This window comes from Centrocercus urophasianus, unplaced genomic scaffold, assembly GCF_019232065.1.
Source record: "Centrocercus urophasianus isolate 14NV4802_14NV808 unplaced genomic scaffold, USGS_Curo_1.0 seq_22, whole genome shotgun sequence".
Lineage (NCBI taxonomy): Eukaryota > Metazoa > Chordata > Aves > Galliformes > Phasianidae > Centrocercus > Centrocercus urophasianus.
Genome location: NW_024884778.1, coordinates 1,535,551 through 1,552,655, shown reverse-complemented (window position 1 = coordinate 1,552,655; position 17,105 = coordinate 1,535,551). Strand labels below are relative to the sequence as shown.

Below are 17,105 nucleotides of genomic sequence, written 5' to 3'. Positions count from 1 at the left end.
ACACTGAGGAACTTCCATCCACCCATCCCCAGCGCATCCCTGCAGCACCTGCCTGCCTCCTCCTGCCCTCTGCCACTCGGGCAAACCCTGCAGAGCCCTGCGAATCTCAGGATCTCATGAGAGTCACCAAAGGACTTGGAATTTGTGTTTAACTTTGCAGATCCCTGCTTTCTCTACCAACGCTTCTCCCTTCACCTCCTTCTTAGCCTGTTTTCCTTTCAGCTGTTTTCCTTTGAGGACCACAGCAGCAGCTGGCTGGCAGCAGGATGCAGCTTGTGGCTCAACTTGTATCATGCAACATTTCAGTGCTGCCCCTCTGCCTCCACATTACTGCAAGTGAAGACAACTTTCCCCTTAGCAAAAAAGCTCTATGTCTTCCCATGTCTCTGTTTCACATCTTTTTCCTTATTTTTGAACGCATTATGAGATCTCCTCTGTTACTTTTTCTACTGGTATAAAAGCAACGACAGACTTATTTTTCTTTCCAGTAAAGGTGACTTACCATAAAAATTTGTACTACTGTATATTTATGTCACGTAGACCAAAGGAATGCTGAATCATGACAGGTTTTGAAATACAAGAAATAAACACAATGGAAAAGACAGCTGATCATTAAGTAGAATTTTCATAAGGAACTGAATGAGTTACAAGCTTACATCTCATTAACTTCAGTGTTGCCTCAGCTCTGGAAAAGGTAAAGCAGATCCTAATGGAGAGCTTCAGGAAGTGTTAACTTGTCTGAAATCCTGGACAGCTCTGAGACATTTTCTGTGGAATTCTGTAACATGGATTGTTACAAAGATCATTTGAAACCATAATCCTCATTTCAGTTGAGGGAATGGTGAGAATGGGATTTAAATCCTACCACCTTCAGTGTAGTATTACTGATTTTCAGAAGTCTAAACAAGGTCTGCATTTTTGGCAGCTGCAGTGCCAGATTTCTGCTCACAACCACACACCTGGAGGAAAAATTCCCAGCAGATTTTTTAACAGCAGCTTTTCCCCCTGCAGCCTTTTCTGCTGGACTTCATTCCAAGCAAGAAGTAATACATGAGAAAAGATGAGGGCAGAGAAAGAAGAGCAATAACTGAACTGTCAACCACGTCCAGAGCCAAAGAAGGTTCTTGGATGTGGAAAGCCACAAAGTCCACACTGCACGTTTACGGGCCGTGCGGAACCCAGCAATGCAGGTCAACTCATTGCTCTGCAACACAAACACAAGCTCATAACTGGTATTCCTGGTTTCAGCTATTAAATTATGCTTGTATACTTGAAATCCCATTTGAAGAGGTCTCAATAATAGTAATAACAAAAGGCTTTGTAGGAGAGGGTATGAATAAATTTAGGCCTGGCAGTATAATCTCAGTGGCTTTGCTTGTATCATCAGCTCCGCAAACTTCTGCCAGCTGTTGTGGGAAGCTGAGCTGAGCACGGGCTGCAGCCCAAGCACCCATTGCTCCAGGAGGGGCTCCCAGCACCAGCAGGGCACCTCCTGCACAGCACTGAGCCCCAGGGGTGTCCCTCTGCTGTGTGCACAGCTGCACCACGGCCAACACAGCAACTTCCCAACACTGACCTGAGCATCTCGGGGAACACTGATGAAGGTGCAGATGTTTAAGTGCGTTGCTAAATAGCACTGCCAATGATCGTCTTCAATTGCAAGAGCTATCTAAGGCTGTTTGCAAGTCTCTAAATGGCAAACTAAAATTGGTTTTGTGGAAAATGACGTCGTTAGCAGTTACTGTACTGCTCCCTATTCTCCCATAGCACGAAGTTCTGCTGTCACACATCACATGGGAGCAATGATGCAGGAGTGGCTTCTGTGCCTTCAAAGTTCTTCCATATCAAGACTGCCACTGAGAGGGCCCAGGAACATTCAAGGTCATTGACCACAATGAGCTTTTCCTAAACTAAGTCTCTAGGAAAAGACCAGGAGATCTCCAGTTGTATTTTAAAGAGATTTGGACACTAAATTTCCTTGGGAACAATCTGGAAATCCCATCTCAAAAGAGCTTGTAGTTAGTGTGCGTTGTCCAGTGATACACTCTCCTCCATCTAACCACATGAATTCAACTTCCATGAGGTCTCAGATCCCTATCCTCGAGTCTTAGCATGGTTTGGGTTGGAAGGGACCTCAAAGATCATGTAATTCCAACCTCTCTCCTCCTGAAGTCAGTATGAACCACATCCCTTGCTTCTGCAGGCAACGGCTCGCTTCAGGAAAGCGACGGGAGTGACAGACAGACACCAGGGAAAAACAACAGTTTAATGCAAACAGATATTACAAACCATGTACAAGTGCATGTTATTTCTTTCCTGTCCCTTCCTGCTCTCTCCCGCTTCTTTCTCACACTTTCAAAATCTTAACACCACTATATTTATTCATTTTCCGTGGGTGAACCAGCAATAGGTTCGTGTTTTGTTAGCAAGTATAACAAAAATCTAGGTGAAAATATCCTCCATTCCTTATCATGCCAGCAGTCCTTGTTAATGTAAAAATCATACTCCCAAAGAACAAAGACATTCTATAAAGTCATTCTAAATAAAGTCTCAGACAAAGGCTGTATGAACAAATTTTTGGTATCATTCTCTAATTCTGCTCATTGCCCCATTTCCTTTGTCAGATGAAAACACGCTTGGACAGCAGGACAGATCAAGCACACCGACCACTGTTCCCTGCAGAAGACAGCACACCATTCTGCTCCCATGTACTGAGCACTGCCCAAGTCAGGCTGAAGGCACAGCCTCGTCCTTCCTGTCACTGCTGCAGCACAGCCTTGTCTCTATTACAGATGCTCAGTAAGACAAATACTGCAGTTATCCTGGCATAAAGAACGTAACCTTGTGTCAATAAAGGCAAAGAACCTTTTTCTCTTCTGACACATTGTAAACAGAGCATCTTCTAAAATCTTTCACCCAGCTCTGCACTTACACTTAGCAGTAAGCAAACAGAAGCCTAATAGCACGTGTCAAATGGTCACCTGACAAAAGGCATGCTTTGAATGAAAATCTTACCTACATAGATAATCTAAGCTATTTAATAACTCAAATCATACACAAAACAAAACTTAGTAACTCGTTCCAATCAATATACATGAAGTCTGCATAGGAACTATGAACGTTCTTTGAGAAAAGCCAGTAAACAGATGGTATTAAAGAGTCAATAATATTTCAGGTCCTGTTATCTAAACACACAGAATATCTTCCAACACCTCGAAGCCACACTTTCTTTACTTCCTCCAGCTGCACACAACTTTCTGTGACCCCTCTATAAGCACACAAGTTTCTCATCCCACCGAGGCTCCTGAAACAGCCATTTGCTACGGACTGCAGGGGGCTGGGACAGAAAGAGACCAACAGTCAGTTCTCAGGAGGCTGTTACACTTGAGCAGCTCACAGCCATCCCTGCATATGAACCTGGAATCCTCTGCAGTTTTGATCCCCCAAGCAAAAAAAAAAAAACACACGAGCCAACCCAAACATCTTTCTCTTAAAGAAATCAAAACAAGCAAAGGAGCAGAGAACGTGATTAGAAAGAAAGGATGAGGAAGGGGAATGCATTTAGGCCATAGGTATTCAAGAGTGGTCATGTTAACTACAGCTCAGTACAAAGAGTAACAACATCACAGAGGAACGAGCATCGTTTATTCCAGACATTAACAGCAAATCGAAGAGCAGATTACCACGTGGTGATGGAAATGAAGGCTGGAGGGCTCGGACTCCCTGCCTGCCTTCCTGCACAGCAGAGGGCACACATTTCAGCTGCTGTTTCTTGCATCAGGTTTAAGTAAGTGTAGCTGAGCAAGGCTCTTAGAATTTTCAGAAAGATATAAAATCCGAATTAGATTTACAGAGAAAAACGCCGGAGCCCTTGGCTAAGCAGCTCCAATCGTGTTTTTTCTTGACGTCCACTTTTAAAACCTCATTTGTAATTTGAACTTTCCTAAGTTTTCCAGTGCTCAGACTTCTATTAATACAAATGCACTGTGACAAACCCATGGTGGAATGGATGGCGGGCCTGCCTGTCCTGAATGCCAACAACGTGTGCTACAGATTAAACAAACTCCACTGAAATGGGAAATCCTGCTGCCGCCAGTCTGACAGTGACAGCTTCCACTCTGATGCAGCACCTCATTACAATAAGCAGCAGTGCAATTAACTCCTTGTTCATATACGATTTGCGCTGTGACAAAGAATAATTTTGCTTCAATGAAGATCTCAGTGTTTGACTTGCAAGTTGTGCAAGCCGTGGAAGCGCAGCCGGATGACTGACGAGATTCTTTCTGCTTTAATTGCAATTCTGCATAGGAATACGGTGTTCCTTCACACGAAACAGCAATAAATCACATCTACATCTCCCTGTTGTGTGAGAGAGCAGCAGTGCTCTCAGTACTACCATAATGCTTGGACTTTCACTCTTCCTCTCCACATATGTGCCACTTACACTGTGACAAGATGGAAAAGACGTTGAGGAAGTTTGCACGTCGAGTTGCCCAATGGCATTTACAGAAAGGACAGCACTCACCAGCAGCTGATGTACAGAAACTAATAAGCATCCCTTCCTACCCCTTCATAGCCATCCTTCTGCTTTATTCACGTAGTGACTGATAGCTGTGGCAGGAAGCAGCCCCGTGGTGACCCATCCCCCAGAGGGCTCCCACCCTTCAGACAGAGCTGGGGAGGAAACTGCAAACCACCATCCAAGGCACAGCTCAGTTCAGTGCTACAAAAAACCTACTGACAAAACTATCGCACAAAATTAACTGCAGATACAGCCAGGATATTGCAACATCTCGTTCAACCTGCAGGCCGGGCACAGCAAAGCATACATCAGGACAGACATCCTGACAGACAGACAGGCACAATGCTACCTGCACGTTCCAAGTGTAAAATACATGCAACCCAAGAAGCCAAGACAGCTCTCCATATATGCACTTCAGTCTGTGTGCACATACACAACATGTCAGGCATGGAAAAACTCAGCACAACATTGCTCTTTCAATGCAAACTTTCCACACAACATTTTTATAAGATTTTCTTCAAAGTAACGTAAAAAAATCATGGAAAGAATTAAACACTACCTATTGAGCTGGCATTTCAAGAAAGCAGCTAGAATGCATAAATATCATTAAGCTTCAGAGCCCTAGGTACAAAATGACTTTTTATGGAAAAAAAAAAAAAATCCATTATAATTACAGATGAAAAGCAGGGGAAAAAAAATGAGCTTACACAAGAACGGAGACACATTATAGACAGGATCCTGCTCAGCCGAAAATCACAGCAGCAATTAGCAATTAACATCTCCTGGAGACAAATGATTGGTAAACCCCCGAGCTGAAGGGGGTAATAAAGCTTCATTGTACCATTTATAAAACATTTAACTGCATCATCAATTACAAACATCTCCATCCCCATAAAGGTATTAAAAAAAAACCAAAACACCCTTGAATATAAAAAATTGTTGCTGTACAAAGTTGCCAGGAGCACCGTGCTCACACAAACAAATCATGAGAGCTGCACATTCTGGCCGGTCTGGGGATGCCCATCCCATAGCAGCAGTGATCAGAGCTGCTGGAGGCACAAAGCAGAGCAGAGCAGCACGTTGGCACTGGGTCAGATCTGTGAGCAGCGTGTCACCAGCAGCTCTGCAGCTTGGTGGGTGTCTTGCAGTTATTTACGTTGGGAGGAGAACCCACCTTGCAGCCAGGCACAGGCACTGCGGTGCCAAGAGACAGAAATAATCCAAGGGCACCTTTGGCCAAGGAGACCAAATCTGTTTGGCAAAGCTGTCTGCTATTCCAGCCACAGTCGTGCACAGATCAGCCCTTGCCATTCAGAAGAAAATGTCATTTTAGAGACAGAAGACAAAAACTGTTCTCCAGAGGCGAGGTTAACGCCAGCCAAGCATTCTGCCTGCGAAGGCATTTGCCTACAGGTCTCCAGACAAAGAAAAGCAAATGCCATTAGCAGATGTGCTGCGGCAGATCCACCCAGACCTCCTGCTGCCCGATCACCAAGGGCCTCTTCAAAGGCAGAGAGAAGAGAGGCAGCAAACTCTTCTGCTAATGCCACAGAGCCACTGGAGCCCAGCAGCACCATGGGGCTGTTTGGTGGGGCAGCAGGACAGGTTCTGTTCTTCTGCCCATCATCCCAGTGCAGCTGAGGGACAGCCATGCTGACCTACAAAGCTCACAGGCTTGCAGCACTGCAGGAATTACTTCCTAAGGGATAATCAATGCTTCATAATGAATAAGAAAAATCGTACCCACCTGTTAGTTCATGGTTTAGCCTAGGTATTACAGCATAAAGGTGAATGCTCTTGATTGTTTTGCTTTCTTTTTTGCATTATACATTATTGCATTGTGACATTACAAAAAAAATAATCTGGATTGCTGTATTTCTGACATGGTACCACACAAACCCTCAGCATACTGTTTGGAAACTGGCTCCAGCATGAATAGAACCACACGAGCTCATGCCATCCCCCAGTGCTCAGCAGTTCTGTGGTGAAGAACCTGCAGAGCCTGAAGTGCACCCTGAAGGGCAAGCAGCTGCATCACCCTGCTCCAAAGGGACGTGGGTAGGAACTGGGCAAGACCCTCTAGGAGCCCTCAGGGCTGGATCAACCAGAGAAACAAGCACAGAGGACATTAGGCACACCCAAACCCCAATCTTTCTCACACTAATTTGGGGAGTGCTTTGTGATAGAACAACCATGCAATCAGAGCAAAGCATTTCTGGCTCATCAGAAAAAAAAAATGCTCATATGCTGCAAAACCACCAAGAGCAGATCAGGACAGTCTGCAGGACACTTTGCAACCCCACGGGCAGCAGCTGGAAAACTGACAAGAAGTTGCAGCAGTTCCACAGACAGAACGTTTGTTTCTGTAGGTTCTTGACCCAAACCATCTCACAGCAATGCAACCCCAAGCACAGGATCTTCGTTATCTTTGGGGCCACCCCCAAACCTCAAATAGAAAAACGTGGCTGTGTGTGCCAGCATAAGGATGGAAATCAGACCAGTACTCACTACACAGAGCTCAGGTGGGTGGATTGATGCCTTTATCTTGTTTTCCTGAGCCAGCAGTGACATTCGGGACAGCCAGGCTTACAGCAGGTTATTATTACTACTTTACAGAAGTTGAGATAAAAGCTTTCATTTCTCCTATAAAGAAAGAAGGTGCAATATAGGACACAAACAGCCAGCGTTATGCAGAGCAATTCCAGGTGGCCCTCGGTGTAACAGCAATTTAATGCACAGACATAACATTTATTTCACAACAGAGGACACAAACCTGCCTTACTGCACGAGGCCAAGGATGCAGTGCTGCTGGATGGGGAGGGACATCAGCACCCAGAGCCCCCAGCACTGCCTGCCTCACCTATGGGGCACCAGCACTCCACTCCCACGCTGGTGAAACTGCAGGTCTATCTGTGCTTTCTAATAAGTCATCAGCTATTCCAGTTTTAAAAGCAAGACGTCACTTCGGAACACCTGGAAGCACATTTGATAGCAGAGAGAAGTGGAAAAGAGGGAGGGAATGCCACTGGTTGTGAAAACACAAAGGTGAGCAACCAGCTGCTTCAACTGCTCAGTGCTGGAAGGACCCCTCACCCCCTCGGCTCTCAGGAGTGGGAGCTGCTGCTGTGTGAGAGCAATGTGCTGCTGCAGGCACGGATGGCCACGGCTTGGGGCGTGGGGTTTTCTTCTGTCATCTGCCTCTGCTCTGTTCTTGCAGTCCGTGCATCACACACACGTTGCATTTGTCAAAACGCAGCCGACTGAAGCAGAATACCAAACAAAGTGAATTGCTTTCCCTTCAGGCATTAATTATCAGTGCATCTTGCCATTGTTTTCTTCACTTTTTACATTCTCTGACATTTCATCCCTTAACTGGGAGCAACCAACCTATAAATAGAATTTCGGGGCAGTAATTGGGAACAGAACTGACTAGCACAGATTAGAATCATTTGGAAAATTTAGCCTCAACCTGAATAATTGTGCAGTGCTTGGATGCCCGCTATACTTCCTTGATGCCCCTAAAAGGTGTTTTTCATGTAATGAGTCTTCGTTAGCTTAAGGTAAGAAAAAAATATTACACAGCATCACAGCAGAGTGGCAAAGCTTTGCAGAGACGTGTTGGTGTACAGCTCCTGAACTCCAGACTGGGTGACTTCTCCCCCATGGAATTCCAATAGGAATAATTCCACGTGTCCCCGGTTCACTTTGCCACCAACAGTCACATCCACCCAAGGTTGCCTCTGTATGTGCATCAGTTCTGCTGAGATTCTCACCACAAGATGACCAAAGTGTGCACAACAGGCATTCTAAGCCCAAACAGAAGAATTTTCAATTTAAATACAAACTCTCTTCCTCGTTTTTCAAGGAGACTTTGATGTAGCAGTAAATGCAACCCCTGTATTTTATATTGCTGCCTCCATCCACAACAGGAAAAAAAGCAGCAATCTTGGCACTATTTCTAAATTATTAAGAAAAAGGCAGGCAGCTCCCATGAAGCAAAGCAGAGCCCAACCAAACCAAACAGCTCACATGAACTGCATCAGAAGCAGCACCTGCAGACCATGTACCACCCCCTGCCCACAGAATCAGTTTCTTACAGGACACCATCAGTTACACCTCTGGAAGGAGGGATCCTGGCATTGATAACCAGATTGACAAGCATCCAGAAACCAGTCAGGGTCATTTCACAATGCACCCCACCACCTTGGGCCTATTTTGCACACTCACTGATCTGTGCACTCACTGCAGCCTCTCCCATCGTTCGGTCCTGTTTTTAAGCACAGTGTAAAAGCAGCAGCTGCTCCCAAAGCTGCTCTCTTCACAAACATGTAGCTATAAACTTCAAGGCTGAAGCTGTACAGCCACAAATACATTTCTTTCGGAACAGGCTGAAAAACTCCACCAGAAAATGCTCTGATGATCACAGATCTCCTGGAGCAATTTCTTTGCATTTTGTTTCCCTCACCAGCAAAGAGAGAGGGGAGAGGAGACAGGAAAAAGTGCAATAAAGAAGTGAGGGGAGACAGAGGAAAACAGAAATGGAACAGAAAAGGCACATTAAAGAACTAAGGTGGAGCCAGATTAAAAAGAGCCCAGATGGTAACATTGGAGCAATTGGCTGGAATATGAGGAGCAGTGGAGAGTGCTCTGGTCCCATTCTGAAGAGGCCCCTTTGTGGGAGGCACTGTCTGAATGCACTGGGAAAGCCTTGCAAGCTCCATGGGATCAGAGGGAGAAACCAATGCAGACAGCAGGCAGGCAGCAGTGGGCCCTCTGAGGAAACATTTCCATTCCACTGCCTCCACAGAAAGCTGCAGGAAGAAGGGACATCACCAAACAGTGTTTGCAAACTTTTTCTATACAAAGTTTTTTTTTAATCTTAAGTAATTCAAATCTTCAGCTCACATTTCTCAAACCGAGTTCTGGACCCCAACTTTCAAATGCTTCTGCCAATGCCTTTGGATCCCTCTGCCTGAAGGAACAGATTCTCTCTAACAAAGGGCACCCAAAGCACGCTGGAAACCACTGCAAAGCCAAAGGAGCAGACAGGTTCTTCTGTAGAGCCAGCAATCAGCTCCTGCTCATGCAAGCCCATCACCAGGCGTATGATTCTGCAGCCCCACTGCATTTTGCATTTCAGGGCCCGCAGCATTATTGCTGTGGTATAGAATGGGATTATCTCCCTTTCGTGCTCCATCTGAAGCGGTGATTAATCCTGGAAAACAGGATTTTTGTCAAATTGTTTTCAAAAAGATCAATACAAGAGCAACATCTATCAGGACTCCAACATTCCCCTCCTCCTCCATTTCCCATCTCTGCAATAGCTGTTATGCTCCTTGCTCTGCACACCTCACCTGTTGGTAAAGGACAGCCAACATCTGATGACTGTTAGTGTGTGCAGCAGCAGCTCAAGGCATTTTTACAGCCTACAGTAAGGGAAAGAGAATAGTAAAATGAAACTATTTAGGCTTCTAAGATTTCACTTAAATACTTGGAAGATACACCCTGGATGTACTTTTAGCAAAATCTCTATGAAACCTCCCCCCGTCCATGCTCAAATCCTGATATTACAATGTGCAGTTTCAATTCTATGCCAGATTCCCACAAGGCTTCACATCCAAACTCACAATAAATCATGAGTAATAGTAAATAAGTTAATAAATCACTCACGCCAACTGACCCAACTGAGTGGTGATGCTTCCTGTAGCCCACAGTGCTAAACTTAATTACACTGTTTTGAATAATTAGCTCATTGGCATTCCTGTGCTAAAGAAAATGTCATCAGTAATTTATAGAAGCTGCACAAAGAATAATAGTTCAGAAAAGCCCCGTATGAGATTAATTAATCTTACACCTCCAAGAAAGTCATCAGAAGGTCCCTGTAATGATATCCCCCAGAGTTATCACTGCGACGGGCAGAAGTCAAGCCAAGCTCTTCTCAAGCACTGAATGCTGCAACACTGTAAGCCTGTTGGGAATACTGCTTTTGGGAGTTTGCTGGAATCCAAAACGAGGAGGAAACAAATCCCAGCTCCTGCAGGAAAGGAACACACTGATTTTCCTTTCCAGAAGGCCTCTCCACACTCCCACCAGCATCCCCAGATCTCCTGGCCCTCACATCGTTCCCATGAGTCCATAATCTCTTCAATATTTCACATCTTTCCACCTTACTTTACCCTCAGGAGATAACCTCACACCCTGGTGCTATTGCTTCACTAAATCTGTTAGCTTCTCTTACCCTGCTTTGCATATCCTTATCATTTCATTATTCTGCAGCATTTTGCAGCTAAGAAATGTTTGAATTAAGTAACATTCACAAAAGGGAGTTTTATGAAATGAAGGCATCTGATCAACATCAGATGTTCATCTTATCAATACAAATCACTGGCAGGAAGAAGCCTAGGTGCTTATCTTGGAAATTCAGACCTCACAGGCTCCAAAATCCAGGATTCAAAATGCTCTCTCTGTTGTTTTAGCTGAGTGTGAAGGAGAGTCCTGTCAACAATCTGGGCAAGGAGTGAAGTCCTTAAAACTGTACATATTTTACATGCACACAACTTCAGTTGCTGTAGAGAGTATTGACTGCCATTTCCAAATTACATTTCTTTTCAAAATATTTCAGTAATAGAGTAAAGCACGCCTGTGTGATGCAGAGCAGTCCGCAGTCACAGCTGAATGGGTTTTGGATTGAGCAATGCTGAAGCAGCACTCCTGTTCTGAGATGAGGATTCCAGGAAGCAGCTACTGGCTTACGTCCTTGGTCCAAAATGGAGAGATTGCAATGACTTTTTTAGGAGAAGAATGATGACATCATAAATAAATAATGTTTATTTTTTATCCTGACAGTAGCCGAAGTGAAATACTTAGTGACACCAAGCTCTTAATTGAACCTTGTGCTGTGTGGTGATGTTATCTGGCTGTGCCCTAACACCAAATTGTCAGCCATCTCAGGTCTTTGCCAGTGCTCATGAAGATTTACGTTCTTTGCATCAGTTTGATTAACTCAAACCAAAAACCAAGACAGCCCTTCTGCTCCAATTCCTCTGTTCTTCGTTTGTGGTGATAATAAAACAAACACTGAGGAAAGTTTTGCTTTTGTCTTTCATTATACCTTACGACAAAGATTTCAAGGCTCAGCCCAAACGGAAATCTCAGCAAAAAGAAAGAGGTTGCAGAGGGACACAGACAGATAGGATGAGAGGTAATGGCCTTAAGTTGTGCCAGGGGAGCATCAGGTCGGATATTAGGAACAATTTCCTCTTGGAAAGAGTGGTCAGGTGCTGGCATGGGCTGCCCAGGGGACAGGGGTGGGGGGTCACTGTGCTGGGGTGTTCCAGGAACGTGGAGATGCAGCCCTGAGGGACATCAGCAGAGGAGGGCTGGGGTTGGGCTTTGGCATCTCAAAGATCTTTTCCAACCTGAATGATTCTATGGTTCTACAACAGTAGCCCAGAATGTTCTGTGAAGATCATTTCCACAGCGTTGGGGTGGCAGAACCTCAGCCATTGTCAGCAATGCTAAGTGAAAGCAAGGTCTTGCTGAGCACACAGCTCCTGGGCACCGAGCAGCTGCCTCATCTTTGTCCACTGGGTCTGTGGCTTGAGAAACCGTAATCTGCTGAAAACAGTGGAAATTCCCACAGGAAATTTATTTTAAGGCTGACCTGTTTTATAAATAATTCACTGCAATTGACAAGAATCAGAATAAAAAACAGTGAAGTCATCTTAAACTTTTAGATAGAATTTAAAGAGAAAAAAAAACCCACCTGATCTGACACAATCGATGCAAAAGTCACTCCCAATACAGAACAAATGCAGAACAAAAGAAGGAGGCAGATGAAAAGGAGCAGCTGTTGCCTGAGACCAGCGAACTGTGAAAGCAAGCATCTGAATGCTCACAGCTGTAATGGCTTTTGCTATGAAGCTCCCAGCACTGCCTACAACGCGCTGCAGGCTGACCTGAGCTACCAGCAAATCAGCTCAGAAATGGCTGGAAGTCGATCACCAGAACCAGGCGCAGAGCATCACAAGAGAAAGACACCGCAGCCACGCACCCACTTTGCTCTTCTGTTTGCCTCCTGAGTCACTTCTTGACTTTTCATCTTTTCCTTTTCCCTGAAACCATCAGACGAATTCTAACCCAGGAAAACACACAGCCTTCACCTCCAGCATCCCGGGAGAGCCAACAGCATCTCTACCTTTTAATAACCTGTATCTCAACACTCTCAGTTTACTTATAAAGTAACCATGAGATAAAAGACCAGCGTACACCATGGCATCCCTGGGACATACTTAGAATCCCAGGCCTGTTTGTCTACCCCAGCTGTGTTTTGTTTGATGCAGAAGCACATTTATCAGAGCCCAGTTTCCACATCCACAGCCAGTAAAATCCTGTGGCAAAAACGAGTCGTTTCAACATAAAACTCAGCAGAAAAAAGTTAATTGAAGGTCACTCGTTTGGTTCTTCTTCTTCTTAAAAATAAAATAATAATTGAAGTGCCTCCAGAGACGCTCAGCATGGGGTAAAACAAGGCAATTTTGTTACAGCTGATGGAATTAGCATGAGATAAGTAAAGGTTAAATGTCAGCATGGAGTGTGGAGGATTCCAGGAGGGGACAGGATAAGCATAGGGCTGTGGATGCTACAGCCTGCAGCTGGCTGGGGGATTTCACAGCTACCTTAGGATGCTCACTGTCTCTTACAACTAAAGGTGAAATTGTTAAGCTTTTTTTTTATTTTTTAATGTTTGAAGAATTTATCTTCAGTGCCATCCACGTAAGAGAGCAGATGGATATAGTGACTTTGAATGCTGCCCTTCATACAAAGCCATCTGCCAATAATTCGGATTATAAGTTACAGCTAATGTGAAATATAAAGGAAGCAAAGAAGATATTGAAATATGAAATAAGAGAGTAATTTCTCAAGGTAAGATCCTAAACAAAACATAGTCAATGAAGCTGAGAAATCCAAGTAGGTTACTCTACAGATTACAGAGAGAAGAGTTCCCCAGTATGCAGATAAAAACGTCAGGAGCAAAGAAGAGTACAATAATATGACATTTCTAAATAAATACAAGTGAATCTAAGCTTTATTATCACATTTCCTTTCTGACAATAAAAATGAGTTGTGAAGAAAAAGAACAGCCTCATCATTCTGCCGGCTGCTTTTATCTCAAGGAATAGGCTCCAAGATTGCATCCTTTGCATTCTGTACTTCCCATCATTCTGCATGAGCAGCTGCTCCCCCCATCACTGCCATTTACCACCACAGAGCTCAACACGGAGGGAATGCAGCATCTCCAGCAAAGGCACCCCTGCACTGACTGCAGCTCCGAGATGGGCAATGGGATTTCAGCATCACTGCTCCATTTCGCTAATAACGAGTAATTATCCATGTGTTCGTTAAGCAACATAAGACTGAAGCAGTGATCCCAGAAGCCCAATCAAATTGCACTTGCAGCAAAACTGACCTGCTAAATCTCAGCAAAGAGAAACCTCACGGGCTGCTCAGGAGCTCCTGTTAAGTCCCACACGAACATAAGAGTGAACAGCACCTTTATGACTGAGCTTCCGTAACTTTATAATGGGCATTTATCTATTATCAAGTTTCACTAAGAACGAAGAAAACCACAAATACAGATACTGCAACCTTACAGAGGTACTCAAGAAGGAAAAATGTTTTAAATTCAAAGTTCATGCTGCATCAGAGTGTCAACCATGGGCTGCTCCCACTCCAGGCAGGCCCAGCAGCACTTGGCCTGTGCAGGATAAGGCATGCAGGTAAGCTGCCAGCCCACAAGCTCACATTCAGTAACAGCAATTTGAAGGTGCGTGCATAAAAGCAGCACATAAACGTGCACAAAGAAATCTGTGCGTCACCGACGTGTATTTTACATGGCTCTACAAGGGAAGTTCTTACAGAAATTCCTGTAGGAAGAGCTGTGGAATCTCAGGGCAGCAGTGGGACCCCTCATTCCACACCATCCTCAAACCCTGCACTTTGCTTCCCACCTGGCTCTGTGTCTGTCTGCCACCTTCAACTTCCAGTTCACCAGAAAATAGCACACCAAATAGCAAGAAGTCTGTTGCTAAAACCGCATTAGGTTTCTCTCCCCAGAGCAGACTGATATCGAATTAAAAGAGCACCATAGAAAGACATTTTCCAAACTCTCTATCAGCAGTTGTTTCTCAGTGCCCAGACCTCAGAGCCCCACATGTCCCAGAGCACCATATGGGGCTGTGGATGCATTCCCAGCACTGCAGTGCAACCTCTGCCTTTGTGGAGCACCACCCAAGGCATCACAAAACCAACCCACTGACCACCCCAGAGCAAAGGCAAACAACGTCCCATTCCCCAGCTCCCCAGCACTGCAGGCACCACCAGGACCAGACACAGTCTGGGGGAATGGCCATAACTCACCCACTGGTGCCGTGCCTTGCTGTTACATCTGCAGATGTGACAGACTGGCTAAACCCACTGAGGGCAGCAGGAATGTTTTGATTCCATCACCAGAACTGGCATCTAGTTCAGTGTCAGGCTTCACCTCCAGAAATAGTTCTCACAGCTCAGGCAGCTCATTTTCCTCCTGAGCTGTTGGCAGCCAGTCATCTACCACTGCTCCTAGAAACAAGCATTAGTGACAGATGATCTGAGGGCTGTTAAACTTGACAAGGATGTAGTTCAAGTCCCACAAAGCCTCGTGCTAGGCCTACCTGGGAAGTGGCAGTTCCTCCTCTCTTGGCACCTGTGGAATTCAACATAGGGCACCCCAGCATCACAGTGGGGACTGGGTCTCCTTCGTTCCACCAATGCTGACACCAGTGGGACATCGCAGGGATGCCCAGACCTCTCCAATGATGGATTTGTCCTATAAATACAGAGAGCCCTTCAGCCTTCAGTGCACAAAGCAACTCAGTCAGTTACAACAAGAGCCTGGATTATTCATCTCTCTCCTTCACAGGCCCCCAAATTGAGAAATGTTCTCTTTTTAAATTATTCATGACATTATTATTACTGTAAGTCAAAGCACCGTTTAATGAAACAGCATTTTCAAAGTATGTTTGCATTAAAACCAGAATGCCACATAGTTAAGAAATCATCTCTCTGTTAGTCTGCTGAATCACAAGAAAAACAGGTCCAAATCATGTTTGCAACTTGAGATATAACTCCTCTCTGCTACTCAAATCAATACATCATTTAATTGTGTTCTATTGCTTTCTTTGCTTCCACACGGGGTCAGGAAGGACCCTGAGAACATCCCAGTTGCTGTTTTCCCAAGTTGCTTTCACTCGACACGCACCTGGACTTGAATTTCAACCTTCAAGCCTTCTCCAGCTGCAGGGCAGCAGGGAGACATGAGCGAGCACACAGCCGAGGCAGGCATTGAGCGTCCCTCTGGGCTGTGCCTCATGCAGAAGCTCTTCCTCTCAGCTCATCTTCTGAAGCTGCCAATGAAACTGTGATGGGAAAAACATGCAAAGCTATCAGTGCTAATCCCAGCAGGTGAAACCCCACGCAGTACCTATGGGCCCCTTTACCTCCCTGGCTTTTTTGAACAGTGGAAGTATTTCTGAAGTACTGGTTGGTCTGAAGTTAGATATCCGGGTTCATGCTCTGTCTTGCACCCCATGGCTTTCACCTCTCTGACTCCAGCACATGGAGCTGACTGCTCTGTTCTGACTTCACCCTGGGAAATATCTGTGGTTCGGTCAGAATCGAAGCCTAAAACTCAAAACTAATACATCTGAAAATAAACTACTGTTATTTATTCTCCACGAGTATCTATGGAGAGACATTCAATTTTTAGGAGTATTTATTTAAAGTTCAAAAAAAAAAAAACTAACTCCAGACCTGAAATTAATTTTATCTCATAGGTTGGAAATGCGGTTCAGAGCTTGAGTGAAGAAATTAAAGGAAGGCTGTGCCTCATCCAGCCATCCGTCTCCCAAAAGGCACACGGACGGAAATGGACCCTCAGTGCCGCTCCCAGTTGGCTGCAGCATTAAGCCTGACTGCTCTGTACTGCCTTCTAATGACATTTGTTAGGGTCTGGTATGGGTACATTCATCCCTGGGAACCAACTGATGACCTTCAGGGGAAAATCTGCCTTATATGCACTCAGCTCCTCCTCTTGAGTCTGGTTAGAGCAAGCACTGATTTGCCATTTCTCCTGCTTCCCACCGGTGCTTCAATCTGTCCCCTGCTTTTAGACAGGCATTTCTTTTTCAAAATACATAAATAGAAAGATTGCAGAAATTAAGTAAAGATACTAGAAGCCTCCAATTATATAGAAACAAATTGGCACCTGGAGGATCGTATGGCAAGATAAACCTTCCCACAAGTGTTTATTTTTTCTTAGTAAACAGAGACGCTGGAAGCAAAAATTACCGCTTCCTGCAAACAGCAAAAGGATTTGTTTGGTAAGCTGAAAGCAAAACAGACAAATGTGCCGCAGTTATATTTGTATGAAAAAAGCTTCCATGTAGAACTTGAGTCCGTGCAAGTCTCCCAAAGGCATGTTGTGTTTCATCTGCACAGCTGGCATACAGGACCTCCTGCTCAGATCCCCCCAGAGCCACCACCT

The 17,105-nt window shown here is 44.9% G+C and overlaps 1 protein-coding gene across 20 annotated transcripts in view; it reads right to left on the bottom strand.

Annotated features, from left to right (window-relative positions):
• The window catches only part of LOC122162706, a 70,488-nt gene that overhangs the window by 18,030 nt on the left and 35,353 nt on the right, over positions 1–17,105 (bottom strand). For 15 of the 20 annotated variants that reach the window (XR_006169650.1, XR_006169658.1, XR_006169649.1 and 12 more), the window contains 3 exons: positions 15,822–15,978; positions 15,235–15,389; positions 14,942–15,142 (listed from right to left, as the gene is read on the bottom strand). The exons of the other annotated variants lie outside the window; for them this stretch is intronic. The gene's annotated coding sequence lies outside the window, so the exon portion shown is untranslated. The remainder of the gene's footprint in view (positions 1–14,941; positions 15,143–15,234; positions 15,390–15,821; positions 15,979–17,105) is intronic. 20 annotated transcript variants of the gene reach the window in all.